Source organism: Microcebus murinus, chromosome 23, assembly GCF_040939455.1.
Source record: "Microcebus murinus isolate Inina chromosome 23, M.murinus_Inina_mat1.0, whole genome shotgun sequence".
NCBI lineage: Eukaryota > Metazoa > Chordata > Mammalia > Primates > Cheirogaleidae > Microcebus > Microcebus murinus.
Genome location: NC_134126.1, coordinates 33,707,425 through 33,731,655, shown reverse-complemented (window position 1 = coordinate 33,731,655; position 24,231 = coordinate 33,707,425).

The following is a 24,231-nucleotide window of genomic DNA, read 5'->3' as shown; positions in this document are numbered from 1 at the left end:
GGGCAGATCTTGGATAGAGCAGAGCTCCTCATCAGCTGGAGTCTGAGAAATAAGGGGATGGAGGAAATCTATACCCCATGATTCTTTCTCTCGGCTGTTCTTCACTCTTCTTTCAGCTTCCTAGCACATAGACATTGTGAAAGGCAAGGAGGCTCTCAGAGGGCACTCTCCCGAAGGAAAGACACAGGGCAAAGTTCTAGCCAACTTTAACAACCTCCTAGGCCTCAGAGAGTGAGTCTTTTAGAGGTCAAGGCCTCCAGCGGGGAATTGGGCGGGGGGGGGGCCCCCGAGAAAGCCAGTCCAGCTCATCTGCCTCCCATTCCTGTCTGCGCCCTCCCAAATCTGTCTGTCCCTCGCCAGTCTCTGGGTCGAAATTCCACCGACTCTTCCAGCTTTTACTGCAGGTAAAACCCTCTGCCTTCCTCAAAGAGGGCTCGTTCCCAGGATCCTGCAGGATTCCAGCAGTCTGGAAGATGCCCTTTTACGTTCCCTTTCATATTGGAAGTTTGCACACATTAAAAAAACCTCTAAATCAGCTTTGACTGCTTTTTTTTTTTTTTTTCTGTAAATCCCCACACCTTGGACCCACTTGGGGCTGTTCTTAATGAATGTTATTACTTTCATGAAGAATCTTTTAGAAAAAAAGGATGTCATTTTCCCTCTGCCACGTGGCCTGATGTATTTATAACGACATGAACAAACTGTGTAAACACCAGCTGATGCATTTTTGCTGAAATACTTGTAGTGTATGAGATGAAAAGAATATTCATACTGTACTCTCGTAAGTTAAAGCTCCTAAAATCTTAGAATTTACCGTTTTCAAAAAAAACATTCTGCCTTCAAAAGATTGTCCCTGCCATTGTAATGATGATGCTGTTTTCTTTTTAACTGGCACTATTTAATTGTGTGAGATAAATTATGGGGAAAAAAAAGCAGATGCATTGGTGAACTATTTTCTGGCAGTTTGGATGTCAAGAATTCGGGTCATCTGGGTAACTGAATTTCCTATTACTTGGCAGGAATTTTAAAAATTACTTTTTTTCCTAAGAAATTGTAGCAGCTATTTTTGGAAAGTGTCTACTTATGAAAATCTTGTCTTTAGAACATACATAAATTCAGTGTAACTCTTCCATCTTTTCTTGCTCCCTTGCCATCTCTTTTTCCTTTGACAGCAGGAGCCTAAAAGCTTTTATGATTTAGGAAGTCCTCTTTTACCAAGGGGAATACAGAAGGATCTTACTTTTGCAAATTTTATAAAAACAAGGCCACCTGAACACCTTCCTAGGATCTTGAAAGAGGACTGCCTGTGAATACCTGAAATACGTCAGTAGCTTCCAAGTGGGTTTACATCTGCTTCCTTTCCGAGTCCTTGCATAGTGGGATCTAACATCAGCCTTTATTTCTTCAGTGTGAACGTACAGGACTCTTACCCAGGTCCGCAAAGTTCCTGGGAGATAAGCGAAGAAAAGGATTCTGATGCGAAGCGTCCACACTGTGGGCTTGACTCTCCCCTCTCTCTTTTTCCTCCTCAGCACAATCTACTACTTCTGGCCAAGTGATCTCCTTAGTTTGTTGGGAGTTAATATAAAGGGGTCTAGCCCAGTGGGAAGATTTTTTTTTTTTTTTAATTTTGCAGTACGCTCTCTCGTCTCAGATGGTTCAGTTCTGGATTCAACCCTGGTATATGCTGAGGAAATATAATTAAAAACAAAACCACCTCCCAGTATCGACATTCTGTCCACAAAGGTAGCAGAGAAAGAAAACACGTCTGTTACCGAATAAACGTTAAACCAGATTGCGATGCACATCACAGGCAATCTGCTGAGAGATCGCTGAGACAGAAAGAAATCTCACGGCCTCGGATAGCGAGGCAGACTCGACCCGTTATATACGTGTTTTCAACATGAACTGTAACTCGTCCTCACGTAGGAGGACTTGACAGTCTCACATGGCTTATCCTACTTTACCTTGGCAATTGAGGTCACTGTCTGTTAGCTGATGCACTTCAGCCCGAGGAGAAACAAACTTCTCATACCATTACCACAGGAGGTCGTTTTTCAACTTGGGGCAAGGTGCCCAGGAAGGCAGGTAGAGATGCCGTGCTTGCATTTCGCAGAGATGACTCCCACGTCTTGGAGAAAGACAGTCGTGGGTCATGGGCTGACAAGAGGCCTCTCAAGTTTTCAAAAGGATAAATACGCATTTTAAAGAAGGGAGGAAGTAGTCATACCACATTTTTTTTCTAAGGTAAATGTTCTAAGAAAAAGAGAAGGAGGGAAATCTTTTCTCTTCCTTTCATCACAGAGAATTAAGCCTCAAAATTTCTAATTTGTATTTGCCCTGGTGGTGTCAGAGATGAAGTCTCTAGGTCAAAATCTAGGAGGATTTGGTCACTACCACTTCGTAAGTCATCTTTGTGCAATGATTGATCCTGCAGGAGCTTGCCTTGACTAGATAAAATATCTCCTTTATGTATATATATATATTTTACACCAATCTTGCTGGGTAGCCTTTGGATGCTAAAATCAAAATGTATCTATTTATTTATTTATGTATTTATTTTTCGCTGTGCATGATGATCTTTCTTGATTGATTTCATCCTGTGTTCATGAAAGAGAGGACTCAGTAGTGAGCACCTGGCTGCCGAAAGTCTGTGCTTGGCTCCTACCCAGCCCTGACTTTTCCCAGCTGTGAAATGCTGTTGGGGATGTCTCGCCCCCCAGAGTTTCCCTACCCACTGGAGAAAGGCATAAACCCCATTCCATTTTTTTTTTTAAACTGTTGCAATTTGGATCCCACCTTGAGTGTCACGATGGGATATTTGGTTACTAAACGTATTGCCCTTTTCCTAGACTTTGCTTTTTAACCTCTCTGTGAGATTTAATATTATTGATCATGATTTCCTCTTTGCAGCTCTGCCGTTACAGTCAGTGGAGAGGAAACGTCAGAATAGTTAATCCGTGTTTCTTCTTTGACAGATGGGGAAACAGTGGCCTCAGGAGATGGGAAGAGAGGCCGGGCACAGTGGCTCATGCCTGTAATCCTAGCACTCTGAGAGGCTGAGGTGGGCAGATTGCTCGAGGTCAGGAGTTCGAAACCAGCCTGAGCAAGAGCGAGACCCTGTCTCTACTAAAAATAGAAAGAAATTAATTGGCCAACTAATATATATATAGAAAAAATTAGCCGGGCATGGTGGCGCGTGCCTGTATTCCCAGCTACTTGGGAGGCTGAGGCAGTAGGATTGCTTGAGCCCAGGAGTTTGAGGTTGCTGTGAGCTAGGCTGACGCCACGGCACTCACTCTAGCCTGGGCAACAAAGTGAGACTCTGTCTCAAAAAAAAGAAGAAGAAGAAGAAGATGGAAAGATGGGTCCAAAGTTGCATAGCTGGGAAGTATCGAGACACCACTCTCCTGGTTTTCCTCTTCTTTCTCCATCTCCTGCAGAAGCTGCTCTTGACTTGGCAAGAGGTAGGTATCAGTCAAGATTCGCTTCTTTTACTTCTGCCTTCCTGGTATGTGCCGACATTATCCTTGTGCATCATGTCCCTTCAGTCAAGGGTAAATCGGCCCTTCCACAAAGACAATGTTTTCTATATTTGAATATTAGCTTGTAAGAACAATAGAGATTCTCAAGTTTAAGTCTTTTTTTTTTTTTTTTTGCCAATTGCAAAACTGAGACATGCTCAGAAAGTTAAATAATTTGCAGAAGATTGCTCAGCTGATAAGTAGCAGAAATAAGACTGGATCCCAGATCTTTGGCTTTTTGTTGAAGGGCGCCACCCATGGTATCACAATTAATAAACTTTTCTGATTCATTCTTGAAAATGAGTTTGCTGAGAAGGATGAATGGAACAAGCCAGAAAGAAAGGCACTAGTAATTGGGTTATTTTATTAATACAACTTTCCACAGGAACTACCCTGGGCACCTTTGCATGTTCAACAACACTGAGCATGTTCTATCTGCTAAGAAGGCAGGAGGCATTCTTACTGTCCTATTCAAGCAACGGCTCTTACCTTATTCTTCTTGTTGCATGCTGAAAAATATTTAAATCTATTGCTTCATAAGTGGAGTCCCAGTCTAGCCATGGTCAACAACTAGTAAATACAGTTATAGATGTTAAAATTACAAGTAAATGTTCTCACTTTTAACAAACATGATGAAAACGAGAATCCACTACACAACAATGTAATTTTAAGTTTTTTTTTCCAATTTTTAAATTCTGTACCCCTATATGAAAGTGACACATGACACACGTGCAGTTTGTTTATAAGATACACCGTGAGGTGGGAGTGAAAGTTGTGAGTCAACTCTCTGGGAATGTGCAGGCTTGCCTTGTTGATTGTGCTTTAAATGAGGTTTCCATTCAAAATGTAACAGTCCGTTTGACTGACTTCTCTTATGGCTTAGCCTGTCTACTGTGTATGAATAATCCCTTTCTTAGATATGGAAAAAATACGATGTCAGAGGAAGTTATTTATTTAGAATTTCAAATCCTTTGAAATAAAAGCCACACACTTAAATGCTATCCTAAATGGAAAAAAAAAAAGAAATATGAATTTAAATCACAACCTAAAATTAGCTCGATGCCATCACATTCTTCTTGAGAAAGGCAAAGTTAGTCTCGTATATTGTGTGCGCAGAGTAACGTGTTTCTGGTTAACAACAAGTTCGTAAATTCCTACAGTAGGACAAGATGAAAGTCAATGTGCCATTTATTTGCTTAGCTTGCACTTCCGTGTTTTAAAATGATATAAAACTCATTATACACAACTAAACAAGACTAACATGTGCACAGAAGGGAATCTTATCGCCTGATAATCTAACACCGAGATATTCCCTGTTTCCCTCTTGGCACACAAGCTTCTAGACGTCTCTCTCAGCACACATTTGTGTTCACTCACTTATGCATACGTACACACAGATACATTTTTACACCAGTGGAATCCTTAAAAATGTGCTATATAGAACTTCCTTTTTCCATCCACCAATAAATTTTCCCATCTGTCTGGACCACGAGGAGCTTAGCTACGTCTCCCAGTGGAGCCAAGTCCCCAAGATAGGGGCCGTCCCAGAGGATAAGGGGATTGATAGGAGATAAGGTATAGTCTATAGTTATATATATATATATATATATATATATATATATATATATATATATATATATAATCAGATATAACACAGCGGGGGGCACCTAGGGGACTGGCGTATCCCAGTCAATGCCAGCAATATGGTTACATTCATGCAGGTTTTTATAATCACAGACATCAATTACCAGTTGTCAGGGTAACATATTTGCATATCAGGGAATGCAGTTGCTAGGGGATACAGGTAGTGGGTTAGGGTCAAAAGTCCTCTCAAGGGGCTTCTAATCTATCTAGGTGAACAAACAGGTGAAAAGTCTTTCAGGGCCTAACTTCTAAGTGCTAAGAGGTAGTTGTCAATTAACAAAGGTAGAACAAAAGAGGTACAGTGACTCTATATTTCTTTGATTAGTTGTGGTGGACTTAAAGGTAGACAGACAGGAGAGAGCAGGAAGCCCATCTCTATAAAACGGGTTGTTTATAACCACCAGGGTGCACCTCTGGGCAAAGTGCACTCATTGTCTCCGGCTCCCATCCTGTGGCACATGTTTGCCTTGTCTTGTCTTTCAAGACACAGGGAAGCTCACAGATTTTGAGATACCGGGAAGCCTTCCTGGAAAACATCCCTACTGGAGATCTGATAGCTCTCCCATGATAGCAGCCTCTAATAAGTGAACCATTGAGCTCACACATTCCTTCAGGGCAAAACCCTGCAAACTCCCATTTCTGTCTTTAATATAGCAATATTGGGTTATACAATAAAATAATGGTCTTATGAGCCACATGTCATTAATTCCTCAATCATATTTTCCCAACACTGGAAGATGGATAGACTCACCCATTAATGTGTATTTGGAAGTGTTCTCTTTCTTCCTTAACTGAGTTTCAGTTGTACATGCTTTTAACATAGCAGCAACATAAATAACACTGAATAAAATAATAGTGGATCATACTATTTCAAAGGGTGAACATCAAATACTTATGGTGAGATACCATTAACTAGAAGCCCAATCTGAAGTACATGTGCATGTTTATTACACCGTTAAACATCTTTTAAAACACTTTTATTAAGAAAATCTAAACAAAAACAAAAATTCACAGTGATCACTCACATATCTGACCTAAATACACCAGTCTTTAGCATTTTGTTGTATTCTTTGTCTAGCTACCTACCAATCTCTCAATTTACACTCTCTGATATTTTCCCCAAGGAATTATAAAAATATCATGACACTTTTGCTCTTAAAGATTTCAGCCTGAATATCCAAAAAAAAAATTATGAACATTTTCCTACATTCACATAATCATGATACCATTGCCATTACCACACACCTAGCAAAATTACCATAGATTCACTAATGTCATTTAATATCAAGAATTCACTTATTCTGAAAGCCAACTTGCAAAATCTGGGGAAAAAAATTCCTTGTAATTACAATGGGGAGTTCAATTCATTTAACATAAATGGTTTTTAAAAGCAGGCTTTAAATTATTATTGATTTAGGATTTTATCCTGAAAATAGGTTATGTAATATCCACGAAAACGTAAATATAATAACAGTGTGCACACATGTAGAATAACAAGATAACTTTTTTTTTTCTTTCATGATGAGAATTTTTGAGTGACTATCTGGTAATGCGAATTTTGCACCCACTTTTACCTGGCATTTTATCTTTGGTGTACACCCATGCTATCTGTAGAATGTCAACATTTGTAAACTTCAGGCTAAAATAGTTGACTATATCCCTCTACTTGGTGGTACTACGTGTTTGTGTAAGTAGTCCGTCTTCTATTTAAAAAGCACAGATTTTACTTACCTCCCTTTAAAGCTACCACCACCGACTACCAGACAGAGGATCACTGTCTTCCCGTATCATAAAAACGGACCCGATTCTTGTACTTCAAAGAAAACACGATTGAAGCAAACAAACAAAAAAGCTGGCTTCAAGGAATCTCATTCCTCAGGGTGAGTGGGGATCACAGGGGTAAATCTAAAAGGATGGAGTTCATCGGTCTCTAATCAGGTAACCAGGATGAAAAGATATTCCTTACTTCATAATACGCTTAAGGAGGTGAAGTCAGTTTTGTCATCGACGTGGTCCTAGTCACCTTTGTTTCCCTCTACAGTCACCTGTTTACCGTGGCAAAGACGCTCAACTCTGTGGGGACAACCCGAGAGCTCTCTTCACCTGTCTCTCGGGGCAGGGCAGACGCTTCCCACCCAGCCCAGGTGTCCTCAGATTGCACATCCTGTGTCTAGGTAGAGAATGAGCTGGCCTGGAGCCGCCGTGTGTGTCAGTGGGGACAGGTGTGTGGACATGAGCACCTGCCGGGGAGGGAGGAGACTTTGCATGTTCAGGAGGAACCTCCGTCCCTGATGTGCATGTGACACATATGTGGACCGAGGTCTGTTGTGTGTGTAACACACATGTGGACCCAGGCCTGTTGTTGTGCATGTGACACACACGTGCACCCAGGTATGTTGTTGTGCATGTGACACACATGTGCACCGAGGTCTGTTGTACATGGAACACACATGTGAGCAGAGGTCTGTTGTGCATGGAACACACATGTGAGCAGAGGTCTGTTGTGCATGGAACACACATGTGAGCAGAGGTCTGTTTTGCACGTAACACACATGCGGTCCCAGGTCTGTTGTGCACGGAACACACATGTGAGCAGAGGTCTGTTGTGCATGGAACACACATGTGAGCAGAGGTCTGTTGTGCACATAACACACATGCGGTCCCAGGTCTGTTGTGCACGGAACACACACACACATGCGGACCCAGGTCTGTTGCAGAAGGAATCACAGCTGCCTCCGCCCTGGCCAAAGGGGGGGGGGGAGGCTCTGCCCCAGCGCTGAACCGGCTCTTGCAGGTGTGAGCTCTGAGCTAGACCTGCCCTGTGCTGTGGGGCCCAGTCAGCTTCCTGCCCCAGCAACCTCCCCGCCCCCAGCAACTCCCCTCCCCCAGGAACCCCCTCCCCCAGGAACCCCCCTCCCCCAGCCACAAGGGAGGAGCCCCGTTGCAGGGCGGGGCAGCCGGCTCCCGTGTCCAACACACAGACTGTCCAGCCAAGGGAGGCTGCGCTGGGGGCGGGGCCGTCGCCACGGGAACCACTGACTTCCCGGGACGCTCCTCCCCCCCCCGCGTCCCCCCCCTCCCGCTCCGCACCGAAGGAGCTGCCGGCTGTAAGTGCACCTGCGCTGAGGGTGCCTTCCAGCTGAGACAGGACCAGGGCCTCCCTCGCGACCCCGCCTGCCCGGCCCTGCGCGTATCTGCGCTCCTGCACGCCACGGCTCCCGCCCCTCCCGGAGTCTGCGCTCCCGCCCCTCCCGGTGTCTGCGCTCCCGCCCCTCCCGGAGTCTGCGCTCCTGCCCGCCAAGGCTCCCGCCCCTCCCGGTGTCTGCGCTCCCGCCCCTCCCGGAGTCTGCGCTCCCGCCCCTCCCGGTGTCTGCGCTCCCGCCCCTCCCGGAGTCTGCGCTCCTGCCCGCCAAGGCTCCCGCCCCTCCCGGTGTCTGCGCTCCCGCCCCTCCCGGAGTCTGCGCTCCCGCCCCTCCCGGTGTCTGCGCTCCCGCCCCTCCCGGAGTCTGCGCTCCCGCCCCTCCCGGTGTCTGCGCTCCCGCCCCTCCCGGTGTCTGCGCTCCCGCCCCTCCCGGAGTCTGCGCTCCCGCCCCTCCCGGTGTCTGCGCTCCCGCCCCTCCCGGAGTCTGCGCTCCCGCCCCTCCCGGAGTCTGCGCTCCTGCCCGCCACGGCTCCCGCCCCTCCCGGTGTCTGCGCTCCCGCCCCTCCCGGAGTCTGCGCTCCCGCCCCTCCCGGAGTCTGCGCTCCCGCCCCTCCCGGAGTCTGCGCTCCCGCCCCTCCCGGTGTCTGCGCTCCCGCCCCTCCCGGAGTCTGCGCTCCCGCCCCTCCCGGAGTCTGCGCTCCCGCCCCTCCCGGTGTCTGCGCTCCCGCCCCTCCCGGAGTCTGCGCTCCCGCCCCTCCCGGAGTCTGCGCTCCCGCCCCTCCCGGAGTCTGCGCTCCCGCCCCTCCCGGAGTCTGCGCTCCCGCCCCTCCCGGAGTCTGCGCTCCCGCCCCTCCCGGTGCCTGCGCTCCCGCCCCTCCCGGTGTCTGCGCTTCCGCCCCTCCCGGAGTCTGCGCTCCTGCCCGCCACGGCTCCGCGGCCCCCAAATCTGCGCTCCGGGGCTCACGGCACCCGCTCCGCAGCTGCACCACCCAGCGGGGGGGGGGGGACCGGCGGAGCGTTTAGGGCTGAGCTTGTTTCCGCCCACATCAAAGTCAGAGCGAGAAGTCTGCGCCCAGCTGCCCTGGAGCCTCCGCGCCCTTCACACCGTGCGAGTGCTGACGCTTCTAAGTCCAGCCGCTCTGTCCTCGGTCACCGGTCACCTTGCTCTTCAGCGACGCGTCTCGCCCCCGAGATTTTATCGCTAGACTAGTTCAGGGTGCAGGGACCAGAGAGAGACAGAGAGACAGAGAGACAGAGAGAGAGGAGAGAGGGAGAGAGAGAGAGGGAGAGAGAGAGAGAGAGAGAGAGGGAGAGAGAGAAAAGGAGGGAGAGAAAGAGAGAGAGAGAAGGAGGGAGGAAGGGAGGGAGGGAGAGAGAGGGAGAGAGGGAGGAAGGGAGGGAGGGAGAGAGAGAAAGGGAGGGAGGGAGAGAGAGAGAGGGAGGAGAGGGAGAGAGAGAGAGATACATTAAATCAAAAGTTTATCAAAAGGGGGCATGGCATAAAGAAGATGAAAGAAAAAAAAAACACCCAGAATGGAAAGTTGCCAAGCTAGGTATTCTTTGCTGAGGGAGAATAGAAAAGAGTTGGTAGCAGACAGACAGAAAAAGGAAGCAGTTATAAGATAACAAAACAGGAGGAGTGGGGGGCTTAAGTGAGAATAGGGAGATCTTTACTTTTATCCACAATCTGTTGTATCTTACAAATCGATCTGGTGTAAAGAAATATTGGGGAGTAATCTGAGAGTTTTTTACTTCTTCCCCTCCTACTGACGTTGCAAAAAAAAAAAAAAACCGTATTGGTGAGACACCTTTGATAATCTTTTCCTCTGGCCCCTGCAGCAGTCTCCTCGTTACTTTTTTCCCTTGGTTCTTGGAGTTGTGATTAATGTCCTCTCACTTGGTCAAACCCACCCTGTGCTATGGGCTGAGAGATTTTTATTAAGAATGAGTTTTCGTCAGATGCCTCCCCTGCTTAAAATGCTTTGATGATCCCTTCTTTGCCCACAGATTGAAACCCAAACCTCTGAATGCCCCATGCAGGGGATACTTTCATGGCCTGGGAATGGCTCATCTCTCCAAATTCCTCTTCTGCACATTATGATTCTGTGAAATCGAGGTGCTTGCTTGAAGTTCTTCAGACGAGGTGTTTTGTTGGAGACCCCCCCTGCGCCCCTCCCTGCTACCTTCTGCTTGGAATCTGATTGCCGCCCTCCCCATCCCCCAGCTCACAGGTCGCCATGGCCACCCAAGCATAGTTGACCACTTCCTCTTTTTAGGCCACAACAGCATTATACTTTAATCACACTGCATTTTAATTATTTTTTTTATAGATCTGTTTTCACTACTATATAGTGAGCTTCTGCGGGGTATGGACTTTGCTTATTTTTTTGTGCGTTTAGGTCCTATCACCAATGCCTTGAATAGACTAGATATAATTCTGAAAAAAAAATGTGTTCAAGAGTAAATAAATGGATATGTCAGTAGGAGAAAGTCTTTTCCCATGTGGGGACTTGGCAATTTCTGTTGCGACTGTCACAAAATGAGACCCACGCTAACTTAATCGAAGAGGTAATTTGTTGGCTAAGCAGAGATAAAAACACGTAGGGATATCATCATCAGCTTGGAGATAACCAGATTGAGCATACAAACGGTATCATGTTTCTCTAAGTTTCTCTAGTTCCCATCCCCATCGTTGAATTTAAGCTGTTTTGACTTTAGACTTAGATTTTGCGTGGTAGCAAGGTAAAGCCCAAACTCTGGCCCTTTTTTGTTTTTCAGTTGTCAGTCCAGCAGGAAAAGAAATGAGAGTCTCTTTCCCAGAAAAGCCACTTAAAATTTCCTAAGCATACAAAGACTATGATTGGGGCCTGGCCAGGTGGCTCACACCTGTAATCCCAGCACTCTGGGAGGCCGAGGCGGGCTGATTGCTCAAGGTCAGGAGTTCAAAACCAGCCCGAGCAAGAGTGAGACCCCCATCTCTACTATAAATAGAAAGAAATTAATTGGCCAACTGGTATATATAGAAAAAATTAGCCGGGCATGGTGGCGCATGCCTGTAGTCCCAGCTACTCGGGAGGCTGAGGCAGGAAGATCGCTTGAGCCCAGGAGTTTGAGGTTGCTGTGAGCTAGGCTGACGCCACGGCACTCACTTCTAGCCTGGGCAACAGAGTGAGACTCTGTCTCAAAAACAAAAACAAAAACAAAGACTGTGATTGGGCTACGTGTCCATTACAGAACTGATTTCTCTGGTCATTTACTCAGATGGGCTTAGACCTGTGCTCTGCTTCTGTAATCAGCCTCTCTGAGGTGCAGAGCAGGATGTACTCTGTGGGTCACCAGAGGAGGAGGGACTGTAGCTGGATGGCAGAAACAACACGTGACTTGTAGGGTAGATCACTCTTCATTCCTTTAAACCTAGATCTGAAACATGGGGAGCTTCACTTGTTACCTGATTTTTAGCGGCAAAAGCAGAAAACTCATCTCCTTTTTGAGTTTAGTACCACATACCTTTTAACGTGATTTTTTTTTTAATTAACAGAAACTTTGCTCATTCTGATAACATCGCTGTAACAATGGCACCAAGAAAGCTAATAATTAATCAAAATTATTATTATAACATTTGACTAATTATTAGTCAAAATTGCTGATTGATATAGGCCAATGAGAAAGGGTATTTGTGAGAGGTAAGAGGAGTGATTTGGTCCCAGAGTGTAAAATAAAATTAAATGTAGCTTTTCATTGTTGTGTTTGCTGTAAGAGTTGTTCCCGTTAACTAGTGATGCTTAATAAACTTTCCCCCAAATTAAGGCTTGTAATGATTTATCACTATTGCATCTATGATTCTGGGGGCCAAGAATCTGGACAGTACCAAGTGCAGATGGCTCATCTTGCTCCAATGTTTGTGATCTCACCTGGGATGACAGAAATGTCTGGGGGCTGGAACAGTTGAGGGCTGGCTGAATATTTCTCTTTCTCATTTTCTGCCAAATCCAGTTTTCAGCCTGTGGTTGTGCAGCTCACAAACGGAAAGGTTTTTAAAAATGTTTTAATGTTTTTTTTAAAAAAAAAAACCTAAAGAAGAATAATACATGGTGAGGTGTGAAAGTTACGAGATACAAATTTGTGTCTGTGAATAAAGATTTATTAGGATACAGCCGCACACATTTGTTCCAATGCTGTCTGATCTCTGCAACTGCAGAGTTGAACAGCTGCAACGGAGACCACATGTCCTGCAAAACCTAAAATGTTTACTATTTTGGCCCTTTAGAGGAAAAATTTTCTGACCTCTACGTGAATTCCGAAGTTCCTGAGGCTTCCTCGAAGCATGGCAGCCACAGGGTGGTTGGGTTTCTACACGAAGGTCCAGGGAATGAGGAGTGAGTATTTAAGAGACAGAACGTGGGAGCTGTCATTTTCTGTCTTTCTTTGTTGTCGTTGTTTATAATTGATACACAATAATTGTATATGTTTATGAAGTACAGTGCAATGTTTCAATACATGTGTACAATGTATAATGATCAAATTGAGGCAGTTAGCATGTCCATGGCCTCAAACTTTTATTTCTTTGTGGAAAGTTGTCATTTTCTTAAGGCTCTTTCTGTTGTTTAAGTCCATCTTCAATCTCCCATGCATGACCTACTGCCTTAATTGTAGAGGAAATTTCTGGAGGGCCGAGGGGGCCTTGTTAAATTATTTCCCCCCAAATCAGTGTACCTTGTCACAATTAAGGTTCAATTATGAAAGTGGTAAAATCTCTTTGCCTTGATTTCAAACTCGGGAGGAAAAATATCCTAGTTTCATCTAATTTCACCTTTAATTTGGAAATGGGGATCAAATGTACAACTGCAGGTTTTAGGATTCTCAGAGCTCTCTCTGGGTGCTCATCATTCCAACAAACTTTAAAACATTTTTTTTTTTTCTGATCTTACTATAAAGTGGATTCATGTATTCATCCAGATGTTTCCAAACTAGGATAACTGATTCCTTTTCACGAAGAGGTTGTTGATTATTAAATAACAGTCCCCTTGATTTTCTAGTTAAAGCCAACCCACGAGGAAATGGAATTTATTGGCTGGCCACCCCTCCACGTGTTCACGCTGGAGAATGGAGTCTCAAGGTGATTGTTAGCCGAGTGCTGGCCAGGAAGTAGGAGAGTCAGAATCTGTTGAGCATTTTCCCAAAATGCAATGCTTCCCTCAAAGGAGACAAAGGTCTAAAACTCCCGGCAGTCAGTCTGAGCCCACCGACCCCATATAAAGCTGAAGTCCGTGATCCACAACCGGCGCTGTCCGCGGGCCTGGTGGCAGACCTTCTTCTTCAGGCTGGTGATTCTCACGGACTTGGAACTGGATACCGAATTGTTAAGCGAGAGGATAAAAAAAGATGGGCTTGCAGTTTTATGAAACTCGTGTTCAAAAGTAGTTGCCAACTATGGATCGAAATATTTTGGAAATTGGACTAGAATGCTATTAATCTTTTATTTTTTTGTTGTTGTTGTCCCTTTTTCTACCGTTAAAGTTTAGAAAGAAAACTACCTTAATTATTTTCCAGCTGAGACAATGACGGATTGCCCGATGGTTAGCTGCGGAAGCCAGTGTGTGAGAGGTTAATTTTATGGGTAGGAGGAGGCAAGAATTTCCCGTGAACAGGGAAATAAGAAAAAAAAGTGGTCAGAGAGCAATTAAGTGGCAAAACTGTGAACAGAAGTAAGGTCCTCTGGTTCCTGCATCCCTGTCTAGATCACAGGCCATCTTCTCTGAGAATCTGACAGGTCTTGAGCTCCTTTCTGTGTATAAAGCGCCGTGCTCGATGCTCGTCATTATCATTTCAGATAATTCACATCCCAGCTCTGTGAAACACTATCTGCCATTTTAATCTTGAGGAAACAAGGGTGCTAAGAAAAAGTAAACAATTGTTTGTAGGGTCTCAACACTTAGTGGCAGGAGTCAAATTCTTAGGCAGGAAAGCTGACTCACAAGTGTGACCTCTGTGTGTGGTATTATACTGTTTCTCTGTTTAATAAAATCATTTGTATGTTAGGTATTTGTCACCTAGGGAAAAGAAATGCATATCTACTATGCATCTGCTCATCCGTTCATGCCTTCGCTCTTCCTTTGCTAGCAGGTATTTACTGAGCACCGTCTAGAAGACAGGACCTGTGCCGGGCACCAGTGATTCAGTGGTGGGCAGGACAGAGTTGGGGGCTTCTGTAGAAAGGACAGTCAAGGAAAGTCTTTCTGGGAAGAGGATGGCTAAGCAGCTATGTGAAAAATGAGGAGGATCTAGTGATGGGAAGGGAGGGAGGACCATTTGGGTAACAGTATATATGTGTAGATCGATCTATCTATCTATCTATCTATCTATCTATCTATCTATCTATCTATCTATCATCTAACTAATGGGATCAAGGTGGGATTAAGACAAACATGAGAAAAGCAGAGAGTGAAAAGACGTAGAGGATCAGAGGTGAGAACAGAGGCTGCTGCAGGAACTCACGGGACCCCATGGGCTCTGACAAGGACTTTGGATTTTACTTAAATTGCAAATGGAACCTTCAGCCAGATTTCATGCAAGAACGTAGCATGGCCTTATTTACATTTTAAGAAACCCTGTCTCGCTGCCGCCGTGTGGAAATGGCCTGGAGGAGAGCGAGAGAGGAAGCAGAGAGGCAGGCTAGGAGGCAAGGCCGGTCTCCAGAAGAGAAGTGGAGCCGTCTGGACCCTGTGCCGGTGGTCGCGGTCGTGGGAAGGAGGAGATTAGTTCGATAGACGTTCGAGAGACAAAAGCGAGAGAACTCGCTTCCGGATTGGTTTGGCCGCTGGAGATGAGGGGAAAAGAGGATCCAAGATGATGTCCAGGTACCTGGCTTGAGTAGCCGGGGTAGCTGGCGGTGCCCTCGTCAAGGTGGGGAGGTTGGCTGGGGCGCGAGGGCAGGTGTGGGGAGCAGGGGAACCGTGTGGTGGTTAGTATCTGACCCGCTCACCTGACATTCTGCTTTGCTCTGTTTTCTTTTACTCGTGGCTATATCACTAAACTTACCTGGGGATGCTGGGAAGGGTCTCTCATAAACTGTCTTTTTTAGGGGCTTAACTTGAGCCTGCTTCTCAAGGGCTACCCTCATCCCGAGGAGGAGAAGCAGCAATATCTCATCCCACTTTAGATGGACTTCCTGTATCAATCCCAGGATGCATGCAATTTCTATTCCAGGACTGTTTCTCGTGTGGGAGAAATAAGGTTCCACTGTGTTTGGGTCTTTATAAATCTGAAGGTCTAATTGTTCTTGCAGGTAGCATTGACCCTAATTAACAGTGCTTAGGGAAATAAGCACTGAGATCGAAACAGAGCCACACCTTTGGAAGATAATACTGGTTTACATGCATATTTTGTTTCTTCTTGCACGCATTGCTGAAAATGAATCTGTGTTTGTTAATAGGAAAAACAAAGCTGCCTTACTAAGCAAGTGTAGCGGAAAAGATTTTTGCAACCTCCATTCAGGTGTTCACAATTTATCACATTCCTTTATTTTCTGTAATTCAAATTAAATCTAACCTTGTTTCCAGGAAATTTATTCTCTATGACAGGGTTACAAAACAAAAATGTCCCGAGAGTCATACGTAGCCAAGAAGCATCAGGAAGAATCCTGTGACTATTCATTCATTTCAACGACTGATTGTAGTACACCTCTGCCCATGGGCTAGAGTAGCAGTCTTCAAGGAGTACATGGTTTTCTGAGAAAGGTATGATTTAATCAAATAATCGCCCAAGCAATGTGGCAAGTGCCATGAAGAAAATTAAAAAAAAAATACTGGAAGAAATATGGTAGGATATTTGGTCTCATCAGAGAAGTAAAAGGAAGACTTCTTGGAGGCAGAAGCAATATTGCTAGATGGGGGTGGGGTAGCTTTTATGGGAGAGAGGATGTTATATGGAAAATATCTTACCTCTGGAAGATTCTGGTTAAAAGGAAGGTCTGAACCAATTCCTGTGTGACTGGGAGGAAGGAGCCGGGGGTGGGGGTTGAAAGTTGGGGCTTTAGAGGGAGGAGAGAATCATTCCAGAGCCTTTCAGGGTCTCACTAAAACCAGCAGAACTAGAGCTTACACCTTAAAAGCTTTAGAGAAATCAAGTAGAGAATGAATCCTTTTAATATGATTTAGTCATTGGCCGGAGCAATATGGGATGACTTTGAGATGCCAAGAGCGTGGTTGTTGAGATTTGCAATAGATTGAAGTTCTAGGACCCACATCATGTCAAACTTATATACACTGCTGTATGCGTTTGGCGCTTATTTTATTTAGTTCAGTTTTATTTAACTTAGTGGGTTTCAATCCGCAACTCATCCGATGCTCTTTGCTTTGTGACTCTGTTTTACAAGCTCGGAACATCAACACACATCTATACATTCTGTGAAATGTTGAGATTTACTACTGTTAGCTTTTCGAAAGGGGCTTTTGTTTTTTATTGTCTAATATTTATTTGAATTCGTTTCAAGCCGAATGCAGAAATTTTAATCCAAACACACATACTTTGCAATGTCTATAGCATTGTGCACTGATTACTTATGGATGTTGTACCGCTCCCTCACAGCGACATCCAAGCCACGGTGTTCTTCAAGGATGACGGACTGTTAGAAAATTTTTGTGGGGGGAAAACACAGACCATTATTCAACATCATTTAAAAATAATCAGAGCTCCCAAACAAGAAACCAGCAACACCCACTGCTCCCACATCAAACTGATGAGAAAGAGGATGAGAGTTGTATGACAAGTGATGAAAAACTGCACAGAAGGGTGAACAAATTCACAGGTGAGTTCGCAGGTGAGCAGAAGCCCAGCTGGGTAGACCTGGCGTGAGGGAAGCCTCGTTGGCAGTTGAGGTACAGCTAAGTGTGCGTCATTTTCTGCTTTTATTTTCTGTCTTGTTGAAAAAGTAAAAAAAAAAAAAAATTCTACGTTAGCAGTGTTATGAAAGCTACATCAGCTAATTAAGCAAGTATTCGAGAAATGGTTTAAAGTGAACACACTAGGTTATAAGTAAGCATATACAACGGACCATACACAGACTATGACTTCTGTTTTGTGCTGTCACATTTCCAGCATCCTGTTTCTGCATAGAATTTGGAAGCTAATTCAAACCCTGTGCTAAACTTGCCACCTGCTATCTTTGTGCATCTGGCTCTGCAACGGGCATCACCCAGACAGGAAAGTCCTGCATCGCCAGGAGCTGGTGTGGAAAGAGATGAGAGAGAGAGAGAGTTAGTTCAGTATCCTGCAGCCACCAAAGGAATCAGCGAATGTTGTACGTAGTTTTTAATCTATACTGTGGGGCCTGAAGTAAAGCACACACATCTCAGTTCAGACTTCTTGAGGCGAGGACAGTGTGGAAGCCACAGAAGACCAGCCCAGAGAGGAATATTCTCTTACTTTGCTAACATTTACCAGTCTTTCTTACTAAGACGGGGTTGGAAACTGGTATCAGAGCTCATTGTCTGTGCTTAATAGTCCTCTGCACATACTACCGGTTTATTAAGCATTCTGATCTCAATGAGTTATGAGCATAAAACAATCGCATGGTTCTCTTGCCGCCGGTCAGCTGCGCTTACTGTATTTCTCTGGTCCTAAGGTTCACATTTTATAGAATATATTTTAACAGTGCTGAAGTCAGAATGCATCTTGCAATGAACGGTGCCTTTAGTTTGATAAAGCACAGAATATTGAATTTCCCTTTTCCATTTGTTAGCAGTACATAGGACAGGTCCCACAACTTCTTAGTCACTTTTGGGTTGTTTTTTTTTTTAAAAAAACAAAACAAAACAAAACAGATTATTCCAGGCCAGTTAAACACTCTAATCTCATATCTAGTTTAACTCTTTCTCTTCCAGGACACACTGGGCCCTAAGGAAGCTCTTTCCCTTCCCTCCTTTGAGTCTCTACTTTTCTGTTTTTGTTGGCGTTAGAAGGAGGAGTGGGGTGTCTGTTATGTTCTGTATATTTTAATTATGACTTAGCTTGTTTACACCATTTCTTGAATGTTTGCTTAATTAGCACATTTAGTTCTCACAGCAGCAATAAGTGATATTATCAGCTTCATTTTAGAGACAGCAAATCATTGCTAGAACTAGAATTTAGCCTTGTTTCTTGAGCACTCGAAAAAATCTTTTTTGTTTTTTAACGTCATATGAAAGAACTCCTGTATTGGCATTGATGCTTAAGTATACATGCATCACTGATGCATAAGTATACACAGACTGGGCATGTCTAAGATAACAAGGAAAATTCCGGTCCTGGTGCACAAAGTGGGAAAAACTGTAAAATTTTGCATCACTATCTTCTCCCTCGTGCAGCTTGGCATTGGTGAGATTTATTTTTATCTGTTTTTACATTTTGCAAAAAGACAGAGGGGCAGATACATCTAGTAACATGGATTCCTTTCCTAAATATTCAAAAGACAGAATAGCAGAATGGAAGAATGTGTTTTTAAATCAAATCAAATGTAGATGTATTCCCTCCTTTGTGCTCCTACAATAGTTTATTCATTGGTAAGAATTTATATCAAATTTTATAATTATAGGCCAGGCACGGTGAGTGGCTCACGCCTGTAATCCTAGCACTCTGGGAGGCCGAGGCGGGAGGATCGCTCAAGGTCAGGAGTTAGAAACCAGCCTGAGCAAGTGCGAGACCCCGTCTCTACTAAAAATAGAAAGAAATTCATTGGCCAACTAAAAATATATAGAAAAAATTAGCCAGGCATGGTGGCGCATGCCTGTAGTCCCAGCTACTCGGGAGGCTGAGGCAGGAGGATCGCTTGAGCCCAGGAGTTTGAGGTTGCTGTGAGCTAGGCTGGCGCCACGGCACTCACTCTAGCCTGGGCAACAAAGTGAGACTCTGTCTCAAAAAAAAAATTTTTTTTTATAATATAGTGTTACCTAATTTAGTCCTTTATTGAACTGGTAAACATTTCCACTGCCTCCATTTTTTGCCTATGCTTAAGCACAAGCTTCTCCACCATTCTGCCAGTTCCAACCCTTGCCAACCCCCAATTTATTGGCCACACAGCATGCCATTTGTTCATTTATTTAAGAGATTTCATGTATGACAGCCACCGTACTAAGCCTTGCCTAGACCTCGTGGTCCACTCCCTGGAAGACAGGCTTGCCTTCTCATGGGGGAGGGGGATAAGAATAAAGAAATACATCCCTGGAGCTGGAGAAACCAAAGAAGGTTCTGCGATAGAAAATAATGTAGAGAGGCTTCTTTTAAGTGGGACGGTCAGGGAAACTTCATGGAGGAAGTGACATTTGAGTTGTCATCTGAAGTTACGTAAGTCATGCAAAGAGAGCACGGTGGGGGCGGGGTGGGAATAGGAAGAGCATCCTGGGCAGAATGAAGAGCAAAATACCCGGAACGGGAAAGCGCTTGGCCTTTTAAGGAACAAACAGATCAATGTGGCCAGAGCACAGTGTGAGCAAGGCAAAAAAGCAGCATTGAATGGGTTAGGAAACAATGCAGGGGTGGGACTTCATTCAAAATGCAAATAGGAAAAGCATTAATAGGCTTTAAGAAAGGACTCATCATCCTGACCCAGTTTGTCATGACAGAAGACAGATTTGATCGCTCCTTGTACCCCGTTTCCTGGAAAATAAGACAGGGTCTTATATTTATTCTTCCTCAAGAAGACACCCTAGGGCTTATTTTCAGAGGATGTGTCATTTTTTTTAAGTACGGTACAACCATCTACATTTATTCAAACATAGTTAGGTCGTCTTCTTTTGGAACATCATCATCACTCTCCAAACCCCGAATTCCATCCTGAATTTCCTGCGACTCTATTTCCTTTGGAACCATTGGCCCCGATCTCTCATGTGGAGCCACAGAGCTCTCAAGGGGCAGATGAGAAGGGCTGCTCGTCTTCTTTACTGCTCCATGACGAAATGCATGGGTTGTGCAGGCGTGCTGTGTAGCCATGCCCTTCACTAGGGCTTATTTTCGGGGTAGGGCTTCTGTGGTGCAAATGCTTAGAAATCCTGCTAGGGCTTATTTTATGGGTAGGTCTTATTTTTGGGGAAACACAGTAGGAAATATTGAAGGGAGCTGAGGTGGGACCTGGGAGACCAGTTGAACGACTGTCTGAGCAGGTATGGCGGGCTGGTCCTCAGTGGTAGGACTGGGGTGGAACACAGTTAAGCCAGACAGTGGAGACAGAATGCATGGGACTTTTTCGTGGCCCAGATATCGTTGTGACAGAAAAGGAGAAACAACAAATAAAAGCTGGGTTTCTGTGTGTATGCTGGTGCATGGGCGGAAGTGAATATGATTGGGAGTTGGGCGGGTTTGAAGGAAAAATGGTCCAGGACTTCCCGTTCCACCGAGCTGCATATGAAGCCGTTGGGTGGACGGTTTGAAAATGCACTAGCAACAACGTGAGTCGAGAGACCTAAAAACACAGGTCTGACCAGAGACGTTAACGTTACGGTCACCTCCATGAACGGGCTCACCCAGAGAGAGAGGGGTGGGCCGAGCAATGAGCTTTTAATGTATTTTTGTAGAATTTAAAAGTCAGGTGGAGGATGGGAACCCAACACGGCAACTGCTGAGGAAAAGCCAAGGAGAGTCCGGGAGAATCTGTGGATGATGATGTGTTGGAGGCTGAGGAAACACCTTGCTCCGAGGAGGAAAGGTGAACTGTGGCTGAGAAGGTCACGCACGATGAGGACCAAGAACTGAACGGGGATATGAGATCTGGCAACGTGGACATCCCTTGGCAAGGAGATTCACGAGCAATGTTTAGAACGCTTCCCTCAGTAGTTCTCCCAGCTCTTAGGGTGAAGGTCAGGCTCTTGGAAGATGCAAGGCCTGGCCAGGTTTGGGGTCACCTCTCTCTCTCGCCTCATCATGCCCAGGCTTTGTTTCTCTGTACGCCACACACACAGCCCTCTTCCCGTTCCCTGATCACACTCTTCCTTCCAATATATGGTTCTTTCTGCTGAAAATACTTTCCTTCTCCTCATCTTCGTTTAACTTCTGTTATTTTTTTTTTTTTTTCCAGATCTGGTTTCATTGCTTTTTATTCCAGGCGAACTTTCCAACCTCAGTACTAGACCGAATATCCCGTGATATGCTTGAAGCAGAGCATCAGGTATTCACTTCCTGTGTGCTGAACTTGCCCTGATGATTAGATAATTAATTACTGTGTCTTCTATTGCAGTAGAAAAAAAGGGCAGGGAGCATGTTTGCTTTTGCTCACCGTTTTTCCCTCATGTCAGGCAAAAGTGAATGTCTTATATCAGTAGCTTTCTCTGTTGAATGGATGAAGGAAGGAGGGGAGGAAAGAATAACATCTGCTTTTGTCCTCAACCTCATGTAATTTGTTCCTGTGCTACATAACTTTTACTAAAAAAAAAAATTCAAATGATTCATTTAAGTGAAATCTTACTTAAAGTAGAGAGTGCAGCTTTTAAAAATCCGCTCCAATTATTTTGAAACTTTCTTGCTCAAACTTTGAGGTTGTTTTGTATACCTACCGTTCTCAACCACTCAAGAAGCACCCCTACGTTTGCTATGTAGTGTAAAATCTGTTGCTACTTCCTGCCCTTTGCTGGTCTCGGCTGTTCTTAGCAAAATACCGGCTCACGAGCAGCCCGCCCACCGGCCGCACTCTCAGAATCAGGGAGAGTGGACCGCATTCAGTGCGTCACAGATACTCCTGTTCGCTCTGGGAGTTTCCTGCCGCTGCATGCCGAGAGCCCCGATACCAGGCCCATAGGTGACAAAGTGGAAGAGATTTCCCCAGACGCCCTGAGCAGAGGCCAGCTGCCGCTGAGTCCTGCCTGGGTGTCCGGTTCAGCGTCGCCCACTGTCCGAGGAAAGCTGTGCTCTGCCTCTGGACAAGCTGTTGGTGCCGCCCCCTGACAGCCTCGTCTCAGGGATGCCCACCTTCTGGGTTGCCATGGCTTCCACTCTGGGCCATCAGAATTGCACCTCTTGGCCGGGCGCGGTGGCTCACGCCTGTAATCCTATCACTCTGGGAGGCCGAGGCGGGAGGATGGCTCAAGGTCAGGAGTTAGAAACCAGCCTGAGCAAGAGTGAGGCCTTGTCTCTATTAAAAATAGAAAGAAATTAATTGGCCAACTAAAAATATATAGAAAAAATGAGCCGGGCATGGTGGCGCGTGCCTGTAGTCCCAGCTACTCGGGAGGCTGAGGCAGGAGGATCACTTAAGCCCGGGAGTTGGAGGTTGCTGTGAGCTAGGCTGACGCCACGGCACTCTAGCCTGGGCAACAGAGTGAGAGTCTGTCTCAAAAAAAAAAAAAAAAAAAAAATGCATCTCTGTTTGTTCACTGGTGTCTCCACACTTCAGGCTCTATGTCTTTATGATTTTATCATAGACAACACAGATTTTCCTGCTCAAAGGTCTACTATTTCCTGTAAACGTCCAACTAAATTTTAACACATTAAAATAAAACACATTATCCAACTCACGTGTGCCCACCTGCCTGAAATGGAATTGAATCTCTTAACTTTCTTACCATTTTTTTTTCAAAGCCACCATCTACAAAGCTCCTTTTTAAATGTCTCTTTAAGGCTGCTAAACCTACATTCTTATCAAGCATGATTTTAGATGCTTTTCTCCCTTTGGAAAGATCTTATGCACTTTCCTCCGGGCTTCTAGTTTTACCAGATATTCTGCTGTAATAGGAAGCTAACAGAACACAAATGCTTGCTTAAAGATATTCAAAGCTAACTTCCAAAGAGTTTTCCATTGCAAATGTATTTTAAGATTACAGGCTAAGGTGCTCAGGCCTCCTTTTCATTAGGCCTACCTACATGAAAATTAATGTTGACTTTTACAGCTAGCTTATTTAAAAATACATTTGCAAGAACAGAACATCGTTTTTTTGGGGTTTTTTTTGTTTTTTTTTTTGTTTTTTTTTGTTTTTTTTTTTTACTAATTCAGTGGTCTATCTCCTAGAGATAAAACACTATCAGAATACATACACAGTAAAAAAGATTGGGGAAAGGAGTGAGAGACATGAAGGATGATAGTGAGGTGAGTAAAGAAAGTGAGATGAAACTTGAACAGTTGAGTTCGAAACATAACTTGTGTACTTCCTGGCTGTGGAAACCTTAGAGAAATCACCCAGCCATTCTGAACATCACAGATCGAACAGGGATCTAGCTCAAGGGTATTGCAGAAATTAGACAATGTATATATACAAGCTGCCTAAGCATAGCTCCTGCACATACTAAGAAGTCTGTAAGTTAGCTATAATGAATAATAATCACAATAAAATCATAATTATAATCTTATTAAAATGTTATTACCCAAAGTTTAAGCTTCGGGGTTATTTCAATTTTCACAAAGTGGGATGCAGATTTGACTCTGTAGTTCATAGCAGCCAACAGAAGAGTGAAATAGGTAAGTTTGTAAATATCAGAAGATTGATTTACTTAACTACAGGAACCCTACAATAATGCTTGCTAACCAGGGACCGCAGGGTTACTGCAAGGGCTATGTCTCTCGAGAAGTCCCCAGAGCATTAGCTATAGTTCAAATAAATAGTGAGTGCTACACTGTGTGCACTTTTATTTTTAAAGGCATGCAGATATTGTGATAATGGCACCAATTCGCTTAATTTATTGGCACATTTATACTTGCTTTTTGCCAGTAAGCATTTTCCTAATGGATGGACTTAACTAAGAGCACCATCAAAATTATGAAGAGCACTTGTTGTCTTATTTATCAAAAATGTTGAGAAAGTACTACTGAGAAAAAGAAGAAAAGCCGAGCTTTTGTGAAAGACAACTCTTGGTTTTTCATTGTTCTCCTTTCCCTCATCAACAGCACCAAGGAATGCCTGAAGTCACAGAAGCATTAATTTTTTTTTGAAGCAGGATTTGCTGTAACTGCAGTGGAAATGACAT